Raw genomic sequence first — 27,379 nt, 5'->3', positions numbered from 1 at the left:
TACATTGACCAGCCTGTTTTGTATAGTAATTAAGTTAATCACTTTTTTTTTTTTTTAATCTTAACCCAGACTGTCATTTTTCAGCATGATGGATTTTTTTTTTTTTTTTTTTAAAAACCATTCATTGACCATAGGGGTCATGATTGACTGCATTCAATCAGTGTAGTGGATTTGTGGGATGCTCGAGACGGTGTGTGTAGATTCTACATAATGGACAAAGCTGAACACACTGTGAGCTTTTATCTCAGCTCTATCATTTCTCTCACAGCCTAAATTTTGTAGCACATGAGAGCCTGCCTCTCTCACAACACACCACATATAATTATACCGATGCTTTGATCCAATGGTACAAAATGGGATGAAATCTCTCTGCATGTCCAATGTCATATTGGAACCAGATGCATTTGGAAGCCATGCTGCAAATTACTGCTGCATCTACACAGAAAGAACGTGTCCTCCTACCTGCGATCAGACATCATGCACACTTCAGCTCAAGACACCGTTAGCGCCTCACCCATCCAGCTTTTTTCACTGTGTAAAACTTGGTTACGTTAAAATGTCATATCGAGCACATTTTGTCCGATTTGTCCAACAAGCTGTCATGCCTTAAAGCTGGCACAGCCGTCTGCAAAACTGTCAGTCCATCACTCAAGTGTGAACACAGCTTTTTTTCCCCCCAATAAGTCTATATAGGAGCAAGTAACAGCAAGAAGTGTGTGGGTAGAAGATAGCCTGTCCCATTAACCACAATTGATCTGCTCATGAATGCTTGGGTACCCCACATGTGTATTCATGAGCCTAGAGAAAACAAAGCAAAGTGCACAAAGTTTTCTGAGATGCTGCAACCAAACTGTGCAGCCTATATACGTACGCTGATAACCATGCAGAAATCCATTTCGGTTTTAATAATTGAGTATTTGCATGTTTTTTTTTACAGGACATTGGTATTATTTTATTAATTTGACAGATTAAAATAGTGAAATAAAAGTGTGATTAAAAACAGCCTTATATCCTGCACACACATTACAATTTCATGACCTTGGCATCTTGTGGCTTGTTTGAATAGTGCACACAAAGTAACTGGGCATGCAATATGTAAGAAAAAAAAAAAAAGCAAATAATAGGATGTGCTGGATCCAGTGCTATTTTTGGAAACCATAGTTAAATTTACAGCCTACTAGACTACTCAAATTTTTAATGTTTTCAATTGTCTCATTCATACCTCATACTAGTTTGTTTGTGTAACATTAGTCCACCAAGGCGAGCGTGGTGATGAACCCAAGTACAGCTTTATTTAACAAAGTGAATACCAAGATACAAATAAAGACTTTACTTAACTTGGCTTGGACAGACTTGATCAGGTTACTACATCAATACACGACAAGAGACAATGGCTACATGAGGGCTATATATACACACCAAACAATCAAGGACACATGACTTAAATCAACCAATCAGAACAAGACACATATAACCAAGGAACCAATCAAAATGTGACACAAAGACAAGGGTAACATGACAAGATCACAGGAGGGGCAAGGAGCACATGCCTAGACAGGAACCATGACTAAACACCAGAATAAAAGACATGAGATCAATGAACAAGAAACACAAACAAAACCCAAACCCCACGTTACAGTTTGTTCGTTTTCCCCATCAAGAAAAAAAAACATCTGGCAACCTTGGAGGCCTGAACTACTGTACCTGCAGATAATTTGCATAAAATGAATAAAAAGCCCAGAAATTTCACTTAACCAGGTGCATAGTCAAAGCATGAATAAGTGCAAATTTACACAAATATTGGTGCAGTGTTTGGACTTGTCACAAACTCTGAATACTGCCCAGTGTGTGGTTTACTAGGGCAAATCAATCAAAGAATCATAATTCATGGGAAACTAGAAAATGCTTAGAAACATGGAAACCAAGGCTTGAACTTATGACAAAAATGTATGGTAAGACTTCACAAGAAGATGGGGTGCAAGTAGACAAACTGATCAGATCTAAAAACACATAACAGGTGAACACAATAGGGTAACGAATCAATAACAGGACAAAATGTGAACCATCATGTGAAGGGAGGAGCCATTACATTAAATGCTATTTCCTATACCCCATGCTCTAAACATCTTTAAATGCAATGGTAAGTTTAGATATAGCAGTCCACAAATTACAAATAAATATGCTTAAACAGTTGAGATTACATGAACACTGAAGTAGGAGGTAGAATTCTCAAAGCTGGAACATTCTACATTACCAGTTCTTACGATCACAGAGTTAATTTGGAATGTTCATTTACCATGCAAAGTGAACTGGGAGACTGCCATGATTTACTAAATTTAATAAACCTTCTTTTAATAAACTGCTGCTTAAAGCTGGGGGAAAAAAAGGATGGCCAACGTGAGCTAGTGAGCAACATCACAGGTCATTCAGCCACAGTGAATGTGCTGGGTGTACAAGAGGGAACCATAATAATATGTGTGCTGCAATCTCAGGCAATGCTCTGATTCACCGTGTTTGGATTATTGGCCACTATAACACACACACACACACACTATACAACTTGCTACATTACAGGGCAATTTGGGACAATATCAGGTTTCACTACTCCAGGCTTACTCACCAGCGAAAGTTGATAGAGCGTCTTCCTTTTATTCATCATTGGATACATTTCTCTCAGCATGGATCTGGAGGTAGAATAGTGTCCAAACAACATTTTCTGGAGCCAGTGAATCAAACTGTAGTTAGGTAGACATCATGAATTGCAGAGAATGGTGCAACATGGAAGAAGGAGAAGAAAGTGGAGCTACTGTTACTACCCCAAAGTTCATTTCATTTTCCTGTATGTCAAGCAGTAGGATGTAAGACTGAGCCTTTTACTCAAATTCAATTCAGCAGACAAAATCATCATCAACAGGAACAACAAAAAAACAAGCAAAGGTAAATCAATTAGGAAAAAGAACATTGCAGGGCAATCAAACTCACAAAAGGAAGTTATGATGCACAGGAAAGTGGCAAAACTTGTTCTTGTGTTTAACCAGCCTCTCTTTTTTCCCTTTCTTTTGTGAAAAACAGTCTTCCTGTTTTGTTTGTTTGTTTCAGGAGTCCTCAATCAGATATGAGAAATGTGTCTGAGGAAAAACTGCCATTTGTTTTTGTATTTTGCATTTGAAATGAGAAGTTTTATTACAGCCCTCATTATAAACACCTGATTCTGACATTCAAATGCTCCCAGAGGCTTAATTAGCTAAATCAGGTGTGATAAATTGGGAGTTTGTAAATAATTAAAAACTGCTAAGTGTAAGAGACTGCTAGCAACAAAAGCTGTGAAGGATATTTTCCAATATAATACATTAGGGTAAAAGAACTTCATTGCACACTAGTGGAATATTTTATAAAATATCCTAAACTAGATGTTGTTGTTAGTGGTTGTCAAATTGATTTAATCCTAAAATATATCTGAACAATTAGTTGCTTGCTTTTATAGTTTCGGTATGTAATTAGTACTAGTGAAAAGGCTTTTCAATATAAATATAATCCATAATTATTAATTTTTAATAATAATTATCTCCACCATCAAGAATTTAATTTCCATTTTAAATGTTCATTTTGGAAGGTACTAATATTTGGGAGCTTCTTTAAGGCTGTTTGAGAAAATGCCAAGTGTGTATAAAGATTATTAAGGCTATTTTGTGGAAATAATGTTGGAAATATTTTGTGGAAATGTTTGTATTTGGATTGGCCTCTTGTCAGTCATTTTATAGACACACCCCCAATACAACTTCACATCCTTATAAACCATTATGAGGACACGTTGCATGTTTATAGAATTGAAACTTGCCTTTCAAGAAGTTGAATATCTGCATGTGGTTGAAAGTGATGTCATGACCGTCCTTGCTAATGGTAACTCCAGTTAGCATGCTAACTCTAGTTGACCCACCATAAGTTTTGGGGGCGGAGCTTTGTGTACATGGATGGAAATGGGGGCAGGTTTAAAGAGTAAAAAAATAATTCAGACCTTATTCAGCTCCACCCATTTATCCATTAGAGGCCTATTTTTCACAATTCTTACCTAATGCTTAATCTTTAAAACACCTTCTTTAGGCAGACCATTTTTACAGCTGTGTTTGTTAATTTACTGTGATATTTTGCACTGTGATTTAACATGTTTTCTGCAGACAGATATCTTAGACAAGGTTAGAAAGTTATTGAAACACTTCTGAATTGTTTTGGTAAAAATATATTAATGTTCTTTGTATGTTATAGGCAGAAAAACCTGTTTGTTGTTTGCAAAAATTCAGTGATGAGTTCTCCCAGACACAACTTTATATCTTTCAATGTAGCAACTAACAAAAAAAAAGAGGAAATACAGTGGAAATCCGGGTCATTTTTGGTTATGCAGGCACTATCCAGTACTGTTTGCGGCTTAACAGCTTAATCAAGGGCTAGAATGTGGTTATGGGTTAATAAAGTGCCTCTGTGAATACAGCTGCATCCCAGCATGTTCCTTTCATAAGGTGACAAATAGTTCTCTGGCACATCCGTTTAACAATCATAGCAGGACAGGATGAATATGAATTTAATTAACTTGAAACTAGGATTGTACACAGGAGATGACAGCAGTGCAATACTCAACTTTTTGCTTTTGAAGTCTCCATGTGAGCTGAGACAGTAATTCCTTTTGCCTCACCTTCCCTCAAGGTTTCGGATGATGTTTTTTTCTGTTTTAATTTTATCTGATACCCCATCTGTTTTGCCAGTTGTAGCACACACTGAAGACTTCAGGAGCCTGCTATAGAAAGGCAAGGAACCTCGGCTGTATGTCTGAGTCTTCATTAAGCACCGTAGGGTCACTCGGGTCATAAGCAGTTATGGGAGCTTTCTGTTGTAAAGAGACATGAGACTTCATATTTATAGGAGCACAATATATCAAAGGTGATTCGGGAGCTGCTGGTTGTAAATAATGTGGTAGGCTGATCAAGGCAGAGCAGAGTTGGGACCTCAAGTCTTTCAAAGTTTTGAATTATATCTGTATAAAATATGAGTCTAAGCCTCAAATTTATGTTCAGTAAATGAATTAAACTCAATCTTGAGCAGATCAAGGATCTATCATGTATGCAAAAACTAAGTAAACAATAAAACACTTGGGGGATTGGGGTGCTGTTGTAGGAAAACAATGCCAGGGTAGTGTTATGACTCCCAACATGAAGCATAGTTACTAGGGGTGTTACAATATACTGTGACAAAATGCAAAAATGTGACGATGAGCATCGTGGAAATGTGCGATTCACATAGTAGAAATCGGCATTCTATTAATTATGCATCTAAAACAGTTGCATTGTTTTAATACCAGAGGCTCCAATCTGCGCATCCCACGCTGGTCATGTGGTTGCGTTCTTTCATGGCAAGCCTACGAGATCTGCACTTGTGAAGTCCCATAGCCTGATAAGTTCAGATTGAAATAACCAACACTCATTATAGATTGTACAGTTCACGAGCATGTTACAATGGCTCTACAATAGCTTTCAAACAGCACCAAAGGCCATGGAAATTGGGCATTTTAACCGACTTTGGAGCTCTATTTCTGCTTAAATTCTTCTTAATGTTGTGAAACATCCGCAAAACAAGTTAGTTTGTGTAAAGACTACTGTTTAAGCAGCTATAAACAGTCATTCCCTCACCAACCTCTTTTTTTCTCCCTTGAGTATGTTAATAAGACAAGAAAATCACAGCTTGTCATGTTACCAAGAAACCAGAAAGCTGTCCTGGAGACTTTCCCATGGTGGAAAACTTACTGACTGTTACAAACAAATGACTGTTAAATAAACATCTACTTACAGAAAATGTCATCCTATCAATGATTAGAATTTCTTCTTTGTGAAATAACAACACATTTTTTTAAACCTATTTATTATTACACTTCCAAGTCCTTAAGTTGTTGCTATAGAAACGATATCATATTAAAACAAGTGCATTAATATAAACCTGAATTGTTCATTACAGTCGGGACTATTGTCAGAGCTAATATTGTAATCAATTAATCAACACCTTCTGACCAATCAGAATTGAGAATTCAACAGTGCTGTGGTTATAGCCAACCTAAGAAAATGGCCACAGAATTTATTGTATAAAATAAACATTATACAGAATCATTCCAATTTCATAATAATTTTTTATGTGCCAAAACTATTGGCACCCCAAAGAAATTGTCATTTCTCTCTATCTGACTCCGCACCCATGTGAATCTTATGAATCCCAATGGTGACAAACAAAAGTGTTTCTTTTGAACTCCTGTGGTCTGAATTAATGAGAGAAGTCTGCATGCATAAACCTATGAGATTATAAAAAGGACTTAAAATATTCTCCATGGAGGAGTGTCTAATATCCCTCTTCAAGTGTCTCCAACCTTTGTTAGACATTACAAGAAGAGACTCGGGCTGTCATTCAGTTGTATTAAAACAAAATTATACAGGGTCATATATTTAAGCTCAAAATGTCCCCCATTGCATGTGTTTTGCTTATTGGCATCAAGGTTGCCAGTAATTCTGGAGCTGACTGTATTCCACCTGATTTGAATCAATTAAATGACTCAGAACAGAACAAGTTTGCACACCCCATCTGTTAAAATACCTCTAATTCTTTTTAAAACCCAACACTTTTGTAAAAAAAAAAAAAAAAAAAGTGGCTGCGTTTTTACAGACAAGGACTTTGAATGTGAGATTAAGAGAGATGTGCTTCCTGTGCTCTTTCTTTTTGAAAAAGCATCATGCATCTGTCTGTAATAACACAATGCTTTATATATTAATAATGTCACTTCTGTTGTATCTTCTGTATGTAAACAATTGCTCTTGTTCTGCATTTCATTCCGTTTTTCCAGTAAAGTCTAATAAATTATTACATTGTTAGTATTAAAATGGCAAAGGTGTTAAATGTGCTTATAAGTATTACAAAACACTGCTATCTTAAATATCAGGCTAATTAAGGAATTCAGACACGGTACTCTATTCACTTCCACTGCTCATCTCTATTAACAAATATTTACTCTGGTAAAGCAAAGCTCAAACATGAAGACAGAGAAGAAAGTAGAAAGAGAGTCCTTATCATCAAGTTATTATCTTCTGGCTGGTTTCCTAGCAGCGATACAGTGGGTAGCATTGCTGCCTCACAGCTCCAGTGTCCTCAGTTCGATCCTGAGTGAGTTTCAGATGTTATTCACCTGTTCATGTGGGGGTTCTCTGTGTTTTCCGGTTTCCTTCCCCCTCCAAAAAACATCAGTAGATGGATTAGATACAGTAACTAGACATAAAAGGTAAGATGGCAGGTGGACACATACAGGATGTCTCAATACTTTAAAATAAAAACTGTCTTTTTTTTTTTTTTTTAAATGACAGTTGACGAATGGCAATTGAAGGTTCGTCTGTCTTTTCTCCTTCGTGTAAAGACAAAGCAATACACTTCATAAAAACTTTAATGCCATGTCATGTTCACGAGTGTTACATTTTACAGCTGGTGTTTTACACATTGCATGATGATAATCTACTATATAGCAATCAAATAAAATGCTGTTTATTGGTGCTTGTTAAAAAATCTTATAAATGCCACATACGTGACTTAAAGCCCCAGCAAGGAGGCGTAGCAGTGAGTTTACCAAGCATGGCGCTCATACAGTAGGCCTACACATGGTGTGTTTTCGAGACCGCAGTCATCTGTTGTAGTTTTCTGGAAGCTGCTGTTGTTTGAGCTGCAAAAGCTGGATCCGCATTCCATATTTCAGGCTTTTAGAAGAGACCATATGTTTCTGCACCTGGACAGCTCCTTTTATAAAAACTCACACAATTTACAGGGGCAAATAGTTGCGTTGTGTAAATCCAGAAGCATGCACAGCATTGTAAATCGCACTGAATCGCACTCAGGTATGTTGTCTCATATCTCCAACACTAAAGAACCAGAAGGTGTGTGTTAATTTGAAAATGGTAATTCAGTCAGTCATGGCTCAAAGCTCAAAAAGTTTTCCAGACAGCAGTAAAATCTTTACACTTTCGCAAATTAAACAACTACAATTAACCAACATGTTTCACATATTAATTAATAACGCTGGCTCCACTTTTCACCTACTGCGCAAACTCAATCAAGATGACGACTTTCAATTCAACCAAATTTAGGATTCAAAACCACACAATGGGAGTCAATGGCACCATGTGTGTGCCAACTTTCCCCGCTCTCCCCTACCATAGAAGGAAATATATAGAGAAGACGTACAACAAAGCAAAAGAATTCAGTTGAATCTGAACCGGTGCCTTCATATTACAGTTGATTTAGACCAACTGTCTTTGTAAAGAAACACCTGATGAGTGTGTTAGGTTGTTTGTATCAGCAGTTGTACCTATATCTTGCTTGAGCCTCCCAGAAAAAAAAAAAAACTTAAAGTAATTTTCTTAAACCATTACTCAGCCTGACAAAAGCCCAAGAAGCCAGCTCTTTCTGGCAGATCAACTCTGTGTGGAGAAGTCAAGTTGAAAGAGATTTTTTTTTATCTTGCCTAGAGAAAGAAGGGCAAAATCATTTAAAAGAAAAAAATCAAAGGATGAATCAAAAGCGGGTGGGATTTCTTTGGCTTGCTGTGTATTATTTTCACATACGCTGGGAATGGAATGGCTTGTCCAGGCCATTTGATCGTGTGGGCAGAGAGCTTTACGCACAGCTTTTCACAGGCCTTTCATGCTGAGCAAATGTTTATTTCTTCCTCATACCTCATTTGGATGCACCGAAAATACCAAGTCATGAATAACGTGATGCTGATTTGCTCTTGGAATAAAAGCGAAGCCATTTATGCGGATGTATGGGCATGGAGTATGTGGATGGCAGAGGTGGGCTCATTCTCTAAATATTAAACAAAAGTAAATGGCTAAGTTGATGATGGAAGTTTGGCATTTAGAAGCCATCTGTTCCAAATCTGGAGGCTAGCCCTTATGTTTTACCGTCTCATTGAATCCATTTATTATTTATGAGAGAGGAAACAGACAACAGTTCATTAAAAAAAAACAAGGTCTGGTGGCCGCTCTGTTTTTTCATGTTTAATAATTTTTTTTTCCTTTCTGTGAAAAACAAACACTTTTTTTTGAAGCTCATTCATAAATAATTATAACTTTGCTTATAATTCTATGTAAGTCGGTAATGATTCCTAGTAACTCTAATAAGGCCTCACAAACTCTAATGCTAGTTTGCTATAAGCAATTCCTTGGTAACTTAAAATCATGCTCTAACGAGTCCAAGAGTCATGATTCATTACAATGCCACGTGCTGTACTGTATAATTAATAATAACCTGTGCATAATTATTAAGCAAGTGTAATATTTATTACCAGTTAGAAAAAACATTACAAGCATTTAAAGTGTCCACAAATCAAACACCAAAATGGGGAAAAATGTGATCTCAGTGGCATGGCTGTTTGTGTCAGATGGGGTGGCTTGAGTACATCAGAAACTGTTCTCCTGGGATTTTCATGCACAATAATCTCTAGATTTTACACCAAATAGTACAAAAAAAAAAAAACATCCAGTGAGCAAGCAAGCGTGTTGATGAGAGAAGTCAGACGAGAATGGCCAGACAGGTTCGAGCCAGACAGGAAGGCTACGGTAACACAAATGAGCACACTTTACATCCGTGGTGAGTAGGAAAACATCTCAGAACTCACAATACGTCAAACCTTGAGGCGGAAGGGCTACAATAGCGCAAGATTCTGATTGCAGGAGTACAGGTGAGCTTATTAGGGGCTTATGAGAGGCTTAATTGTTTATTATTATTATTATTATTATTATTATTATTATTTAAAAATTCAAGACAGAGATAAGTTCTTCAATGCTCTTCAATACTGCAATGTACTATAGGGGTAAATGGGGACCACACACACATGTACATCAAAATTTCACTAACGTATTATTCTTATTATTCAATATCCAGAAGCCTATTATGAATATGGATTTTCGAACAAATCTTGATGTTTTAAACATGACTGTAATGCTAATTTGGCTCTGGACTTACTGCGAAACCACAGGTCGGCAAACATCATACAGTGTTATGCTTCATTTGCTGTGATAACATGAACGACTTAGACGTCTGATCAATTTGTGGCAAAAAATAGACATGCCTATTCTTATTGTGCTTTAGTATTAACATTTCATTGTTTTTATTTTCCTACTAAGCCATCATGGAAAAAAGGGGTTATTTCTTGGAGCTTGATTTTAGTAATTCCTCCCATTCATATAAAGAAGACGTGTACTATTGTGTAGGTATTATCGATCTGTGTTTACTCTGAAGCACAAACAGCTAAACTGTTTGTGGCAGGATCTATGTTCCATACTATGTTAGAAAATAAAAATCGTCTTTTGTGTTCTTGCATCTGCTAGCTTTTCCACAAAAGTGGCAACAAACGAAAGCTTTTGACATGTCACCTTTTTGCGGCATTTGAAGCGCCGTCTGCAAGGCAGTAGTTATCTGAAAAGCCTTTGCATTTCAATGTTGTGAAGAAAACCTCCAAGAAAGTAAAGCATTGAAAAAGTGGGGCGCGTTGAAACGTCTCAACAGGCTACCTGGAAGTCATACTTTACAGGCTGTAATCCTGAAATACCGAGGCTGGCATATTGGAAGATACATCCTGATATGGACCGAATCCTCCAAATGTCACCATTAACTCCTTTGATGGACAAATAAAAAAATATCTGAACCAAAATATCATCAGCTGTCCCATGCCTAGAAGCACATGAGCGCAGTAAGCATTTTGCTAATGGCCAGCCAGGCTTTGATGCCTTCAATGAGCATGAATTGTTTATAGAAATGGCTCCCAATTCCATCTCATCTCATTTCTGGCTTTGTGTCTGCATCTGTCCAGCTTGTGTATGTATTTGGACCTGGAGGGCTAGTACAAAACAAAAAACAGATTGGATGAAGATGTATCTTACTACATAGAGACACAAAATGCAAACACACATCACAAAATGATCCTACTTGACTGAGCAGAGTGACGAATCAGATTCATTAGAGCCCAGATCACCCGGAGGGCTTGCTATTAATATTCTCTCCATCTCTCGCTCATGGTTATGTACAGTACATAATGCATCAGTGGTGATATGGAATAAGCAAAAGTATATAGATACATTATATTAATGAAGCACTGAAATGACAAATACCACATAACTGTTGAATTCTCAATTCTGATTGGTCAGAAGGTGATGATTAATTTTCCATACCAGCAGCTCTGACCTTAGTTCCAGCTGCAAGGTAAATCGCAGGTTGATATTAATGTGCTTTCTATAATAACCACATACACAGGGAATTATGGTGGATTCTTGACATAAATGAATACAAAATATTGTGTAATTGTTGATATGGTGACATTTTCTGTAAGGAGTTATTTATGTAACATTTATGGAAGGAGTCTCTAGTGTCAGCGCTTTGTAACAGTCAAAGGTAAAGCTGTAACTTTAAAAAATTGCAAATTGCTGTGATGTAAGAGGAGTAAACCACTTCAGGATGTGCTGTTATAGGAAAATAATCCACTTTCAGGTGCTAAGAGTAAGTCCACTTTGTGTTGGGCTGCAAGACACCATACCGTTGTTGATTATTTTACTAAAACAGCACACTCTGTCATGTTTTAGGGGGCCAAGCACCAAAAGTGCGTAGTTTCTTATTAAAATGATGAGAAAGGTCTGAGGAGAACGGCCAGACTGGTTCTAGCTGACAGGAAGGCTACAGTTCTGAAATTATTGTGGTTACTGGGGTTGCATGGTGGTGCAGAAAGTAGAATTACCGCCAGATTCCTGCTTCCTGCTTCCTGAGCTCAGGTTACTGTCTGTATAGAGTTTTGTGTGTTCTCAAGATGTCTGTGTCTTTTGAAAAATATTTTACATATTTATTAACGCATCAATATCAATATTAATATTTAATTAATAACCAGAATTAATGAGTGCATACAAGCCAAGGTTGCTTTCAAGAGCAAATTCACAAAGTTTTTTAACAAAACTAGAGTTTCACTGATAATTATTTTTGTCGCAAGTACCACAGACTGCAGGCTCAGCACTGTAAGCAACAGTTTTTCTTTTGTCATTGGCCACTGTCATAATCACTCATAACATAACTATCTTGGCCACAGTGTTCATCCATTTTTCAAGCAAAAAACCTAAAGTAACATTTTCAGTCACCATAATCATTGGTCATGTCACTGTGATTGCATTTGGATATCTTTCAGAGCATAAACAATTTGTCAGAAACCAAGTAAGACCAAATACAGCCATCAGGAACAGATACAGGCGTGAAAAATATCAACATTCTTTCCAAAGGTCCGATAGCATCGGTTTGGTCTCATCAATAATTAAAGGACTTTTTTTTTTTAGATGGACTAAAATAATAATAATACACCGGTCAAAATACGACTGGCTTCAGACTTTTCTGGTTCTTCATTTCAAGTTCATAAATAATGTAGAGTCTGTGAACCTAGATTTGAATATTTCATACAGAAATGTATAAAATTCTGCCCTGAACTCAACCAATTAAGTAAGCCCAGATCTAGACTCTTGAAGTGGTTATGCTGGTGAAACTGAACACTGACTGTGTTTGAAAACATACCTTAGTCGAGCTCATTAGCTATAAATACTAAATTAACAAAGAGAAGAGAATAGAATAAAAACCTGCTACATGGTAGGGATTTAACTGAATATGAATACATTATTGGTAGGGGTGCAAGTACTCCAGTCACGAGTTGTACACACTCCAGTCATGAGTTGATTGGTTCATGATACTGGCTTCACGATTCATGAATCGATTCTCAGAATATTATATAACTAAATATATAATATAACTAAATTTGAAAAATTATGACTGAAAAGACTCATTTTTTCAGTTCTGAATCATAACCTATGCAAAACAATGTTCATTTTTGTCTGTATAAAACTAAATAAATAAAAAACATTGCTCCAAACATATATTTAATATTGTAAACAAAATGTACTACAGGTTAACTATATCTTAAAAATAAATAAATAACTTTATAAATTCTCCCAAAAATTTTTGATTAAATAAACAAAGTCTCTCACCTGGGGAAAATGATCTGTTGAAACATAATGAGCTCTGTAGCAGCGCCTGAGGAATCATTTTAACTGGAAATAGAGCTCCAAAGTCGGCTAAAATGCCTGAATTCCTCAGCCTTTTTCTCGAACACTAGATCACAGCAGCATGGGGCTGGTGTTGTTTGAAAGCTATGTTATAATGTGGTTGTGTAACCATATAACCTTTACCTTATATTTGTCCAAATCCAAAGAGTAATCAAGAAATGGGACAAGGGTCACAACAGATCATAGACAGTAAAACAGCTCAGAACTTATACAATAAGGCAATATTGGTAAGGCTTCCACACTAGGCAGTGTGTGACTGAGTATTATATACTCATTTGACACTAAATGGGGGGCTTAAATTGTCTCTGATGGATTTGACAAATGTGCTCTAAATAAATATAAATATAGATAAGAATATGAGGTGCATCACAGTAATTATTATTATTATTATTATCATCATCATTATTATTATGCCAAAAAGGTTCACATGGCATTTGGATGAGATTAGAGGTATGCATCAGGTCCAGGATGCCAAGGGATGCAACAAAAAGTCAAGTGAGAGGGAGGTTTTTACCTTCAATGCCTGTGCAAGCAAGCTTTCATATAGAAAGCTCATGGGACAAGGACCATTCATTAGCTTCATTAACATTCATTAATTCATTAACTTCTGGATGGTAGAGTTCATATTTAATTTTTACAAAACAGAAAGACAAAAATCCATCTGGGGGCACGGTGGCTCAATGGTTGCCTCGCACCTCCGGGGTTGGGGGTTCGATTCCTGCCTCCACCCTGCGTGCACGGAGTTTGCATGTTCTCCCTCTGCTTCGGGGGTTTTCTCCAGGTACTCTGGTTTCCTCTCCCAGTCCAAAGATATGCAAGTAAACATGGTCCACATGCAACTAATGCTTGTGTGATATTTACATTTTTGGCCTAAAAGTGGCCTAGCTGTTATCTTTTGGTCTCGTCATGATGTTGTGGTTGTGTTCTGGAAGTCAGATTCATGCATTAATCACTGTCATTTCACAGTGATACTGCATGTGGGTCAGATGAAGTGGTAAGTGGGGCCCTTCACTGGGCCATTACTCATAAGCTGTCAGGGGACCTTGTAACCATTAGGGCAACAATAAATTCCTCATTAAATAGACTTGAATTGACACCAACAATTTCTTAACTGAGTTCATAAATTAGTTGGTTTCATGCTAAATATATGTAGCAAATATACCTAATAAGGAGTCATAGTTGTAAGGTTGAACCCTGCATTTATCCCATTTCTGTTTGAAAGCTACTAGCCAGCTAGCTACAATCTGAGCATCAGGATATTGAGGATGTACTAGAGGTCTACTGCAAGAGGAGGTTAGGTGTTATTTTAACGTTCAATCCCAAACTCTCAAGGTCATTGTTCCAAAATCCCTCTGAAATATTAACTCTCAATTTGCCATGCTAAAACACTGATGTTACCTTGCAATCAGGAAATGGTTTTCATTATTTTGGCATGATGAGTGGTGTAACCAGACATAAACACTTGAGTCTCATGCCAACAGCATAAAAGCTAGCAACACCACCTGTATATTTGAGTTTAAGTGACAGTGGTTCATTTTAATGAATATTCATTCCCCTACTTAAACCAGTGATTAAAAAAACCCTTTAAAGTGTTATCAAAACTAAGCTCAGGGTTAGTGGCAGTCAAGGCTACCAAACATCAACATATACACTGATGCCACTTCACATTAGCTGGTTAACATGACTGCACTATCAGTAAAGGGAAAATCCGTTGCTATATGAACAAATTGGAAAGACATCCATTTTATTCCTAAATAAACATGAAAATTTATTGCCTATGTATTTCCAGAAGAAGAAGAAGAAGAAGAAGAAATCTTTTATTGACACATATACAGCTACAGTAAAATTCTTTTCTTCCCAGAACTTGGGGTCAGAGCACAAGGTCAGCTACAGAGCAGAGAGAAGGTGAATGGCCTTGCTCAAGGTCCCAGCAGTGGCAGCTTGAAGGTGTTAGGGCTTGAACTCACAACCTTCTCCTTAGTAGCCCTGAGCTTTAACCACTAAGCCACTGCCTCATGGGGTTTGAGGTAGATGTGAGTCATTGAAATAGGTACAGTATGGTCATGTTGTGTAAGGTAAATGGACATAGGTCAGTTCCTGTGGGGGATAAAATGATAGGATGATTGCTAAGGATTGGTTGCTATGTCTGAAAGTAAAAACAAGAAGGGTTTTAAAGGTCTCCAGAAGATCTGGGTTTTAAATTCAACACTGAGTGTGACTATCGTACTGGAACAAACAATTGTTATATTTTCTGTCAACCATGTCATGCAAAATAGCTAGGGAATTATTAGTTCATTTGCTACTGACAGTAACAGAGAAATAAGTAAGGAATTAAACATGAAAGACCATGCTGTTACAAGAAAATAATGGAAGAAAATAAAACCTGTTTATTATGAGGTTTCGATTATGTGGAATGTCCGCCGTACAAGTCCCTGTGTAAGTTGTTACTATAGAAACTATAACATATTAGAACAAGAGAATTAATATAACCTGGCAATTTAAATTACAGCCAGAGCTGCTGTCAGAGTCGTGCTGTTGTAGAAAATTAATCCACGCCTTCAGATTCGAAAATTCAACAGCGATGTGGTATACAAACTAACCTGAGTCTGTGAATTGACTTCTTCATACTGCAAGGCAAAAAACTAAATGACACTTCCTTGTCTTGTTTTAAATAATCATGGCTTTGGTAGGGCAAGTGCCTAGATATACAAGTGAATCCATTGTGCGTTGCAGATCAATCAGGGGTGTTTTTACACCCATCAAGAGCCTATCTGCTTGGCTGGTCTGTCAAAGTGATTGTTATAGGGACCCTCTGTGAACCACTGAGGCAACAGACCATATGTTAAACCTGTTATGAGAGACACAAGCAGACAGTAAATAATGCGTCAGTGATAAGTCTGGAGCTTGGAAAATGATGGAAACAGACACATTTCCAGTTCCGTCAGCTTGGTGGGTGAGAAAACAGGAAATTAGGGCTAAACTTTATCAGATAAAAAACTAAAACTGTCTAAAACTACCGAGTGGTTTGACACAAATCAGAACATTTATGGATTTATGAATGTTAGATGAACATGTCAATGAGCATTCCCATAGCTGGGGATTAAATTGGTAAGAAAGAACTAGTTAATATTTCAAAGACATACTTTAATATTTATACTCTTGCACCTAATAAGGAGCCATGTTTTCCTGGATGTTACAATTACCAGTTCTGCCTTCAAAGGAATATTTCACCCAAATTGCTGAATTCATAGTTAGAATTATGGAAATTAGACATTACCAGCAGCTTCCACTAGCCTTCATTTATTATCTACATTAGTATTATTGAGTGAAATGGAGGAAAAAAAAGCAACTATGTAGTAGGGAGGTAATCGAATATGAATACATTATTTGGACTGAACATATAATGTGTTCTAAATGAATACAAAAAACAGGTATGTATTAGAGGTGCACTATTTCTTATTTTACACTGAGACTAGGTGTGTGCATTGGGACTGTGATCCTGCAAGACGAAACAAAAATGTCATGCAAGCACAAGGTTTTGACTTTCATGTCAAGCTTGAAAGGTGCAAGTATGAAGTTCTGCCACATTTTGGCAAAATTCCCACCTCAATATTCAGGCATAGGACAAGGTGCTTTGTGTGGAAAACAAGTCAACAGTGGTATGCACGCATTTCTGATTTATTTATAGAGCTGCCACTCCATATAGCTCACACACTGACCTTGTTGTTCTTAAATGAATGTTCTCCATTGTTATTAAAAGAAAATCATCCCAGAAAAATCATACAGGCATTATAATGAAATACCGCTTAAAGGACCCCATTTTGACTCGCAGCATCACTGCAAGTGCATCCCAGCTTAGTAGAATGTAACTGAATGTAGATTGAATGTTTCCCGATTTGGGAAAGACGTTGTTGTTTTGAAACATAGTTAGCTTGTTACTCAGTCAGCTAGAGATTAGACAGAGAATAGAAAGCTTGCCAGAAGTTTCTTGACCTCATCTGTTTCAGGAACTGAACAAAGTTATTACTATTTATTGTTATAATTTGTGAATGAAATACGACTTCTTTTTTGGCATTGTGTCATTATGTACTGGCCAAAATGAGTCACCATGTGCACTGTGAACCACTTCTCTATTTTTAATAAAAAGGTTAAACAGTCAATGACTGTAGTGAAAATCCAAAATAAATATGATAAGACATTTGTTGCCGTAACTGACACTCCAAGCCCTCTGTTAGCGTTTCCCATTAACCTGTCCACCTTCATTAACTGTTATGTTTAGATTTTGTTCACTGGCAGGTGGAAAAACGAGCACTTCATATTACATAAACCATGTTGAAATGAAAGCTAATCAGCATCTCACCTCACCTTGGGCTTCTTATTAATGCAGACACCGCCTGTTTGTAGCACCTTTTAATTAAAAGTGTCTCCTCTCTTGTCAGTTGTCGCCTCTGAAGCATCGACATATAAGGCCCTCCAGCCATGCTAGTTTGGTAGTAATTAGATGCCAAGATGGTCCAAGCTGTTCTCCTTAGTGGACATCTGGCTCCCTGTCAGCAACACTACAGAACTTCGTATGTTCAGTGAGACGGGGAAATCTGGCCATTTGCCGTGGTCACGGATCAGTTCTAATTATTTTATTTATATGTTTCAACAAGTTACAAGTTAATACTAAAGTATGAGAACAATACCTGACACCAGGCAGGAATACACCTTGGATGGAAAATGAATCCATCACCACACACATATTCACACATTCATTCACACCAAGGGCCAATTTTTTCAAGTCACCACTCCATCTACTGCCATGTTTTGTGAATTGGGAGGAAACCAGAGAACCCAGAGGAACCCCACATTGACAACTGGGAGAAAATGTGAAACACAACAAAGACCTGAGCTCAGGATCGATCAGGAGACCTTGGAACCTTCAGTTGGTGACAGTACCACCATGCTTTCTGTCAAAAAAGTCCATAGCCAACTATATTTGTCATCTTTAAGGCAGGATATTGGGTAAAGTTTTCAACTAGCAATAATCGTACCTGGGTTAAGCATCGTAGGCTACAATACTGCAAGTTGCAGCCAACATGTAGAAAACATTTTGTAATATGAGCTATGCTGTAATAATCTGCATAACTTTAGTCTCCTTCTCATTACTAGCCAGCTAACATTAGCCAGCTTCCAAGCTTCCTCAGCTTCCAAGTAGCTAACTAACCAGCTAGCATAACCAAAATGTCTTGTTAAGCCAGTCGATTAAAAAAGAAAATTAGCTGTTTTGAAAGAAAAAGCTAATTTCCCACGACTCTTGAGTCCTTTTTCATTTCTCCTTAATCATAGACTGAATTCTTTCAAAAAGAATTTGGATGTCTGCCTGATAGGAAGCACTTTTCCTAGTGCTTCAGGGGAAGAGGGAATTCTGTTTATCTTTCAGACAAAGTGCCTTTGCAAATGTTTCTGTACATGCAGAACATTTGCTGGAAAAGGGAAATTATATAAATTCTCAATGGATAGTTGCTGTTAAATGGCATTTAGGTAGCATGTGGTTTCATGTTAAGAGTTTTGGGCTATTAGGGATAAAGTTTGGAGAAGCTAGCTTGTGCTATTCATGTTCCCACATTTATGTGGAGTTGCATTTAGTGAATCCTGTATCAAAACTAAAAAAAATAGTATATCGTATTGAACCTCTTAATGGTTCAAAAAAATTCTTAATGTTTTTGAAGAAGCTGATTGCATGACTTGTCTGAGAAATCATCCTTCCATAACACCCACCAAATTTTTTTCACTTCTCTGTGTAACACAAATACCAAATACCAAATGACACCACTTTGTCACTGTCTTTCTGAAGCTTCTAAAGATCCCCTCTATTAAGGACATTCAATCCTTTCTGAAGTATGTTTGATTGTATGGTGCAGATTAGCATACATATACGTTATATTGTTGACATGAATCCCAAACTACACTGCATCTTTTTTTCTTTTCCTTTTTTTTTTTGTGAGAGAGAAACACACGTCTCTCTAGGATTAGTTCTTTTTTTCTCCCAGTGGGTAATCAGGCTGTGGAGTACAATGAAAAATCCCTTCTCCAGCCTTGTTCAGAGGTCACTCCCCGTAATGAAAAGTTTTGTCCTCCGCCGACTGGAGCTTTGTGGCTGCGCAGTAGGGGTCGATACCTTACCTATCGGATCAGGTTTTAAAGATTTACCACCAGACGCCCCCCAGGTATTTCATCACAGGGTGGGCTTCGGTGGTGCTAATTATCTCTATCTGTAAACAGAGCTCCCTACAGCATCCTTAATGTAGCCTCGGGGCCTAAGAAGAGAAGTAAATACAACATGGCAGACAGTCTGGTCGCTTCATTATAAACACTGCACCTCACAGTCTAACCATATACAGTATCTCATGGATGGTGCTGCCAACAAGGAATTTGACCTGGATGGTTTCCTGTTACAGATCAGAGTCCTTTATAGTCCTTTCGCAGATTACTTGTCTAATGCAGCATGCATATACAGTATATTGGGTTTTAACTATCCATTCATTTTCTGTACCACTTATCCTACACAGGGTCACAGGGAGCCTGGAGCCTATCCCAGGGGACACCCTGGAAAGGGCACAATCACACACACTCACATCCATTTACTTACTAAGGATGCCAGTCAGCCTACAACACATGTCTTTGGATTGGAGGAGGCACAGAGAGAACATGCAAACTCCACACACACAGGGCAGTGGTGCATACTAAACCCCCAATGCTGGAAGTGCAAGGCAAACCTGCTAACCATAAGCCACCATGCCGTTTTATTTCACGCTAAAAAACTCAAAACGTTTTCCATTTACCTTGACAGAAAGCGAGGGTGCCGCATCTTTCAAGCAGGAAAATGAGGGAAAGATTTTGCTAATGTGAAATGGGAGGATGTAGATGAGACTTCCAGGAAGTGTCTGTTACTATCAAAACTAATCTTTGAAAACACCTTTGCTATTGTTATTGGGGGGAAAAAAGCTGCTCATATTTTTGATTGATAATCCGTAACAAAGTTAAACTGTGGCGCTGCTACACAAAATGCATGAAGGTTGGCAGGTTTGCTGTTGTGAGCCAAAGCTTCATCTTTAAACTGTGGTTAAAATCTCAGGTATGCATGTAGTTTGTCCAAGAATAGTGTAGAAGTATCATGTTTGTATAACAGCTTGGGCCTAATATGTTCTCTCACTGGAAGGTTTAGGAACAAAGAGCACTATGGCTCCAATAATTAGCCAGAATAATATTGTACACATCTAAATAATGAGCCTAATATTTGAACCGTTTGAATAGAAAAGTATTATGTTCATGAATCAAATCTGTACTGAGGGGGATTGTGGAATATTGTCGTCTTAAGTGCTGTACTGATTTTTTCCCCTTTCACATACACCACAAGAATGCCTTAGTCAGACTGGTGTATTTGCATAATACATGAAGTATAATAAATTCATTTCTTAAATTTGGATCATAAAAAAAGCAAAATCCTAAATACATAACTCTTCCCCTGGGTTACACCAGGCAGTACTTGTGTTGCAAATCATGTCCCAGTGTGCATCTTTTCTAATCTTCATTTGATGTGGTGCTATGAGAATGCAAGTGCATAGTAGTGGCAGTTCTCACCAAGCTGCTCTGCTGAAGTGGCAGGGCTCAGAAGGAAGTGACACATAGTGCTGTCTTTTCCAATATGCACTGCAGCGTGCACAGAGTCACAACAGGATCCGATCAATCGGTTCTCAATTAGAAAGTTCGATTAAAGTGGGATTTGTGAAGAAAGAGGACAGTGGCGGGGTATTTGGGAGTAATGCTGCGGAGAGGGAACTCAGTGGTGGGAGGAATATTTAGGGATGAATCAAGGTTGGATTGTGCACTGGCTATTCAAGGCAAAAAAAACAACTTACAAATGCCTCCCAATGGATGTTGTGCATGAATTCAAATTTGGATAACATTCACTCATTAGTAAATCTTCAATATAGAAACTGTATTTCTATTAAAAATCCAGTGCTATTAAAAATCTACAGTTATGGAACTGAAATGAAAGCAATTTATGTAAGGGATAAAACATTAAACAGGGCATGTTATAGGAAAATAATCAACAATGGGGTAGTGTGATGTGGATCAATGCAAAGTAGAGTTATTCTTACCACCCCTCCAACATAACACCTCCAAGTTTTAGAAAGAGCAGAGAGAGCTAAAACATCAGGGGGGTGGTACAAACCAAACCACCCTATGGCCAGGTTCAGAGGGAAACAACAGAAAGCCTTGATTTCAGACAGCATGCAACAAAACTTGGGTTATCAACACATAAACAGGACACTGTGTAGGTGATTCATTTGGTTGACTTGTGCAGATAGTTAGCCTGCCTGCTACAGCTACACATTCTTGTTTAAATCCAATTTCCCTAATGGAAAAATACAATGGGAATCCATTGGAATTCATGGATTATTCAATGGGTCACCATGGAAACTCATGGGAGCCGCTCCTCATGGGAAGTCATGGAGTGTGTTCATCCATCCATCTTCAGTGACAATTTTATCTTGCTAGTGAATACTGGGAATATACACCCTGGATTGGACACCAGTCCATTCATTTACGCCTAGAGGAAATTTCAACGCACCAATCCACCTACTGGCTTGTTTTTTTGGGGGGTTGGAGAAAACCTAGAGGAACCCCTGAGCTCAACATCAATCAAACCAGCAACCCTGGAGCTGTGAAGCAGGCTACCCACTGCACCACTGTGCCTCCCTCATGGGGCATATATTGAAATAATGAAAAATTCATATGAAAGGTCCATGGCAATCCATAAAATTCCCGGAAACTGCACAGAATGCCATGGGGCCTCAGTTTCCATTAAACAAAATTTAAACCTAAATTCAGATTTCAGGTTCTGTATAGCATAATAAAATCGAATGTATATTTCGATTAATGACTAGCCCATAAAAATCCATTGGAACCCCATGGAAATCAGGCCATTCTAGTTGGACTATGAAATAACAAGAATGTGTTCTGTACTCCCATTCAAATTCCATATTCAATAATTGCCAATTGGGATTCTGATCCATGGCTACGGATGTAACCAAATCAGAATATGTTCTAAACAAATACAAATACAGATACAAATTTTGGATATTTGGAGCCATAAACAGATACAGATAGTGGCATTGTGTTAAATATTCTTCATAGGGGTGTTTCCATAAAGCTGTTTGAAGATGTAGATGTGTGAGGATTATAGTTTGTATAGGTTGTTCAAACACTTCCAGTGCAATTTCAGACAACCATAGAGCATAGATCTCACTTACAAAACGTGTATCAATTGATCATACACGAACAGCGAGTGATGTCTACACACTCATTCCAATAAAGACACTTCACATAATCTCAGGTTTCTTACTGAATGCCTAATGACTCCTTACTCTCCACAAATGAGACCCAGTGAATATGAGAGCGTGTGCACACCTGCATCCCTCTAGACCAATAGACAAACCCATGCATGGTGAAGATGAAAGAGGGGATTGGAGAAACATAGCCAAGATCTGACCTGCAGGACGAATCAATGAAGCTTGATTGAAGAAAGAGGCTATCGATTTCCTTCGTGCCCTCCTTGTGAGGCGCAATGAGTCAGTGGGTAAAGACTGATAGGTGGGTTGAATGTAGATCTATACCAGTCCTCGGCTCTTTCACGACAGAACGTTGTGAAAGGCATCAATTTGAATTCTCAAAGTTTAATGGTCTTCCTTTGAAGAGACCACCGACACCGAAACTTTTTTCATATATCTCTCCACCTCGGATATGTCAGCCTCCCCCATATTTCCCGAGCGCTCGGATTCATCAGAGGTGCGTCCGACGTTTCAGAGAGCTTGTGCAATTTGTTGCCGAGAATGACAGGGACTTAAATTCCCAGACAGACCTCAGACAGGACATATTTCAATCTGATGAGGTGCTTTCATCACATGGGGAAAAAACAACTCCATGTGAAATGATTGTACGGGAATGATGAGAGGCCTCCTTGGGTGAAATACAGTTCAAGGGGCTGTGAGCTTAGCCTGGAGTGTGGAACAGTGCAGCAATTATAACCTGAAATGGAGGTAGGGAAATTAGGTTTACATCTCAGGTTAATCTCTCAGGTACACCGCTAAAGAAAAAAAAACTTATTTGTGAGCATCTTCTTTGATTAGATATTCATAATCCAGCAATATAGCAGATATTTTTGTCAATTTATATACTTTTAAGTCAAAATACACTGGTAGATAAGGCATATACCACAGCACTGTTGAATTCTCACATCTGATTTTAAAAACATGTTCTTATTTAACAAAGAAAAATTGATATAGTAAATGTTAATAAAGGTGTTTATTTAACATTTATAGAAGGAGTCTCCAGTGTCAGCACTTTATAATGATACGTTTTCCACCACAGGACGGGGGAATTTGCACTTTCTGGTTTCTCAGTAACACGAACGCTGCATTTTATTTGTCTTATTGACTTTAAGAGGGGAAAAAAGAGAGACACAACAGATTATAGCTATTATACCGTAAATTCTAACCTTGACGATCAATAATGAATTAAAAATTGTAATTGTTGGCAACTAGCTGTGGTATAAGAGGAATAAAACATGTGCTGTTATAGGAAAATAATCTTTGGGGTGGTAATAGTAATTGTTTCGGGCCACATCGTACCACCCCATTGTTGATTATTTTCCTATTTTCTGATTTGCTATTCTCCAAGCGAATTGAGTTGATACAGTCAGGTCCATAAATATTGGGACAGTGACACAGTTTTGGTAATTTTGCCTCTGTACACCACCACAGTGGATTTGAAATGAAGCAGTCAAGATGTGACTGAAGCGTAGACTTTCAGCTTTAATTCAAGGGGTTTAACAAAAATATTGCATTAACCGTTTAGGAATTACAGCCATTTTTTACAGAGTTCCTCCATTTTCACAGGCTCAAAAGTAATGGGACAATTGACTGATAAGCAGTTTCATGGCCAGCTGTGGCCTGTTTCCTCCTTATATCATGATAAATTAAGGAGATAAAAGGTCTGGAGCTGATTCCAAGTGTTGAATTTGCATTTGGTTGCTGTTCATGGGAACTCTCAATATGCCATCCAAAGAGGTGTTGATGCAAGTGAAGGAGGTCATCATTAGGCTGAAAAACCAAAACAGACCTATCAGAGAGATAGCAGAAACTTTAGGAGTGGCCAAATCAACAATTTGGTACATTCTTAAAAAGAAGGAATGCACTGGCGAGCTCAGCAACACCAAAAGGCCTGGGAGACCACAGAAAACAACTAAAGTGGATGATTGCAGAATTCTTTTCTTATTGAAGAACAACCCCTTCACAACATCTAGCCAAGTCAGGAACACTCTGGAGGAGGTAGGCCTATCATTGTCAAAGTCTACAATCAAGAGCCACCTTCATGAATGTAAATACAGACGGTTTACCTCAAGATGCAAACCGCTGGTAACACTCAAGAACACAAAGGCCAGATTAGACTTTGCTAAAAAACCTGACCAGTTCTGATGCAAGATTAACTTGTACCAGAATGATGGGAAGAGAAAAGTATGGAGAAGGAAAGAAAGGGCTCATGATCCAAAGCATACCACATCATCCGTCAAACATGTGGAGGCAGTGTTATGGCATGGGCATGTTTGGCTGCCAATGGAACTGGGTCACTGGGGTTTATTGATAATGTGACTGTTGATAGAAGTAACAGGATGAATTCTGAAGTGTACAGAGCTATACTTTCTGCTCAGATTCAGTCAAATGCTGCAAAACTGATTGGACAGCGCTTCACAGTACAGATGGATAACAACCCAAAACATACTGTGAAAGCAGCCCAAGAGCTTGGAAATTAAATGTTCTTAAATGGCCGAGTCAGTCACCTGACCTCAACCCAACTGAGCTGCATTTCACTTACTGAAGACAAATCTGAAGGCTGAATGACCCACAAACAAGCAGCAACTGAAGATGGCTGCAGTAAAGACCTGGCAAATCATCTCAAGGGAGGAAACTCAGCATTTGGTGATGTCCATGGGGTCCAGACTTCAGGTAGTCATTGACTGCAAAGGATTTACCTCCAAGTAATAAAAATAATCCTAATATTTATGATTATATTAGTTTGTCCCATTACTTTTGAGCCTGTTAAAATGGAGGAACTCTATAAAAAATGGCTGTAATTCCCAAACGGTTAATGCAATATTTTTGTTAAACCCCTTGAATTAAAGCTGAAAGTCTAATCCATTTCATTTCAAATCCACTGTGGTGGTGTACAGAGGCAAAATTACCAAAACTGTGTCACTGTCCCAATATTTATGGACCTGACTGTATAAGGTTATAGCCAGTCATGTTTTATTCCTTATATAACTTACTGATGTGAAGTACTTATAAGAGATTATAAGCATTATTATATTTACTGTGATGGCTGTAAGGATTTTAAAGAAACTTGGATTTATACGACAAGCAGTTATCTCTCGAATAAGCTAAAAACGCAAAACCAGTTCAAGCGTGTCGCATAATACAAGGAAGATGGTGTGTTAAAACAACAGAAGACAGCAACACATGGTTTACTGCTCATATTCAGTAACAGATGTAACCTTTGAAATACATAATCAGTCATTCTTCAAACGTCGAGCCAACATGGAAAAAAAGCATGTATAGTGCACCAAGATTGCTTTTTTTTTAATCTCAGAAAGAATGACATATACTGCCTCAGACGTAAATTAGATATAAGGAATTAACTTGAGTCTCTCTGAATTACATCCCATCATGCCAGCTAAATCCTTACCTATAATGCATACAAGACACACTAACAATATGAACAATGTCCACAGAACAGATTAGGCACTTCACACGAATACTGACCCAGATGTAATTAAATGATAGTCGTCTTAGACTCCAAGGGCTTAAATTGCCATTGTCACCTCATTGACTGTGATGGATGTTTATCTGGAACTCGAAAGGTGAATAAAATTATCTAGAAAACAGGTTCATATTATTTGTTATCATCAATAAAATACAATACAACACTACTCAGCAGCAAATCACAATGGGGAGGTTTTCAGGGTGGTGGTTGTAATTTTATATGGTGTGCTGTGCTTTGTGCTTGATTGTGAAGGCTAACCCCTGATATAAGGATAGTGCTGAAAGCGTTATTTTCGTTTATTTACAAGAGATGTTTGTCAGGTTTTGTATTGGATTTGGACGGAATAGTAGCGATTTCTGATTTCTGCGTATGTTTGCATACCCATATGACAAAATGAAGAGAGCAAAATATAATTTATAACAACAAGACAATTAATGTGTAAGGTTTCACTGATTAACAAAAATGGTCAAATAGTGAAAGTAATAGTAAAAAAAAAAAAACAACAACATATCAGTTCACATTATATGATTTGCACTATTATACCAATGCTCAATTCTGATTGGTAAGAAAGTGTTGATTCAGTTTCTATAACAGCAGCTCTGACAATAACTTGTTATAATACGTTATCGTTTCTATAGTAATGTACACAGGGACTTGTATGGCAGACACTCCACCAAACATGGATTAAAAATATGTGTTATTCTTGATACAGTGAAGTTTTCTGTGAGTTGTGTATTTGACATTGCTGGAAGGAGTCTCCGGTGTTGGCGCTTTGTAACTTAACAAACATAACAAACTGCGTTTTTTTTTTTTTTTTACTTATTAACTTCACAAGAGAGAAAAAAGAAGCTGATGATAGAATGACTGTTTATAACTATTATAACATGAGCGTTTGTTTCATGGACATTCCACAATATTAACAACATAACTGTAAAATGTATAAAAATCCCATCGCTGATTATTTTCCTATAACAGTATGCCCCAATGAGATTTATTTCTTACGTGATGTGTCTTTCTTTCACATCCTCAACTCGGGTGTCATGAAGAAATTTCCTTTCAAACTCCTTTCTGTTGAACTTGCCTTTGATTGTTGTCTTGCTGCAGGAAACACCCACTTTTTTACTTTTTTAAAATTTACTGTGAGATACTTTTTTCACCTAGAAACCATGGAGGATAAACAAGGTTTGCTCTTAACTGTGAATTGTTTGTGTCAGAGGCATTGGAGTAGTTCTTAATAGACCTACCTCTAATGGAAACTCTCTCCCAAGATGAAAATAGATATGTGCATTAATAAAGTTACACCAGGAGGTACAAAAATGTTGCCATGAAAATCTGCATTGTCCGACATA

The 27,379-nt window shown here is 37.7% G+C and overlaps 1 long non-coding RNA gene across 1 annotated transcript; it reads right to left on the bottom strand.

Annotated features, from left to right (window-relative positions):
• Positions 1–1,267: 1,267 nt before the first annotated feature.
• Positions 1,268–13,233, bottom strand: LOC117596237 (uncharacterized). The gene is made up of 2 exons (XR_008301121.1): positions 13,086–13,233; positions 1,268–4,879 (listed from the first exon to the last, which is right to left on the bottom strand). It is a non-coding gene; the product is annotated as an uncharacterized LOC117596237 (long non-coding RNA).
• Positions 13,234–27,379: the final 14,146 nt, after the last annotated feature.

The sequence above is a fragment of the Pangasianodon hypophthalmus genome, chromosome 27, assembly GCF_027358585.1.
Source record: "Pangasianodon hypophthalmus isolate fPanHyp1 chromosome 27, fPanHyp1.pri, whole genome shotgun sequence".
NCBI lineage: Eukaryota > Metazoa > Chordata > Actinopteri > Siluriformes > Pangasiidae > Pangasianodon > Pangasianodon hypophthalmus.
Note: the sequence above shows the minus strand (reverse complement) of the source record. Positions and strands in the feature narration are given on the sequence as shown.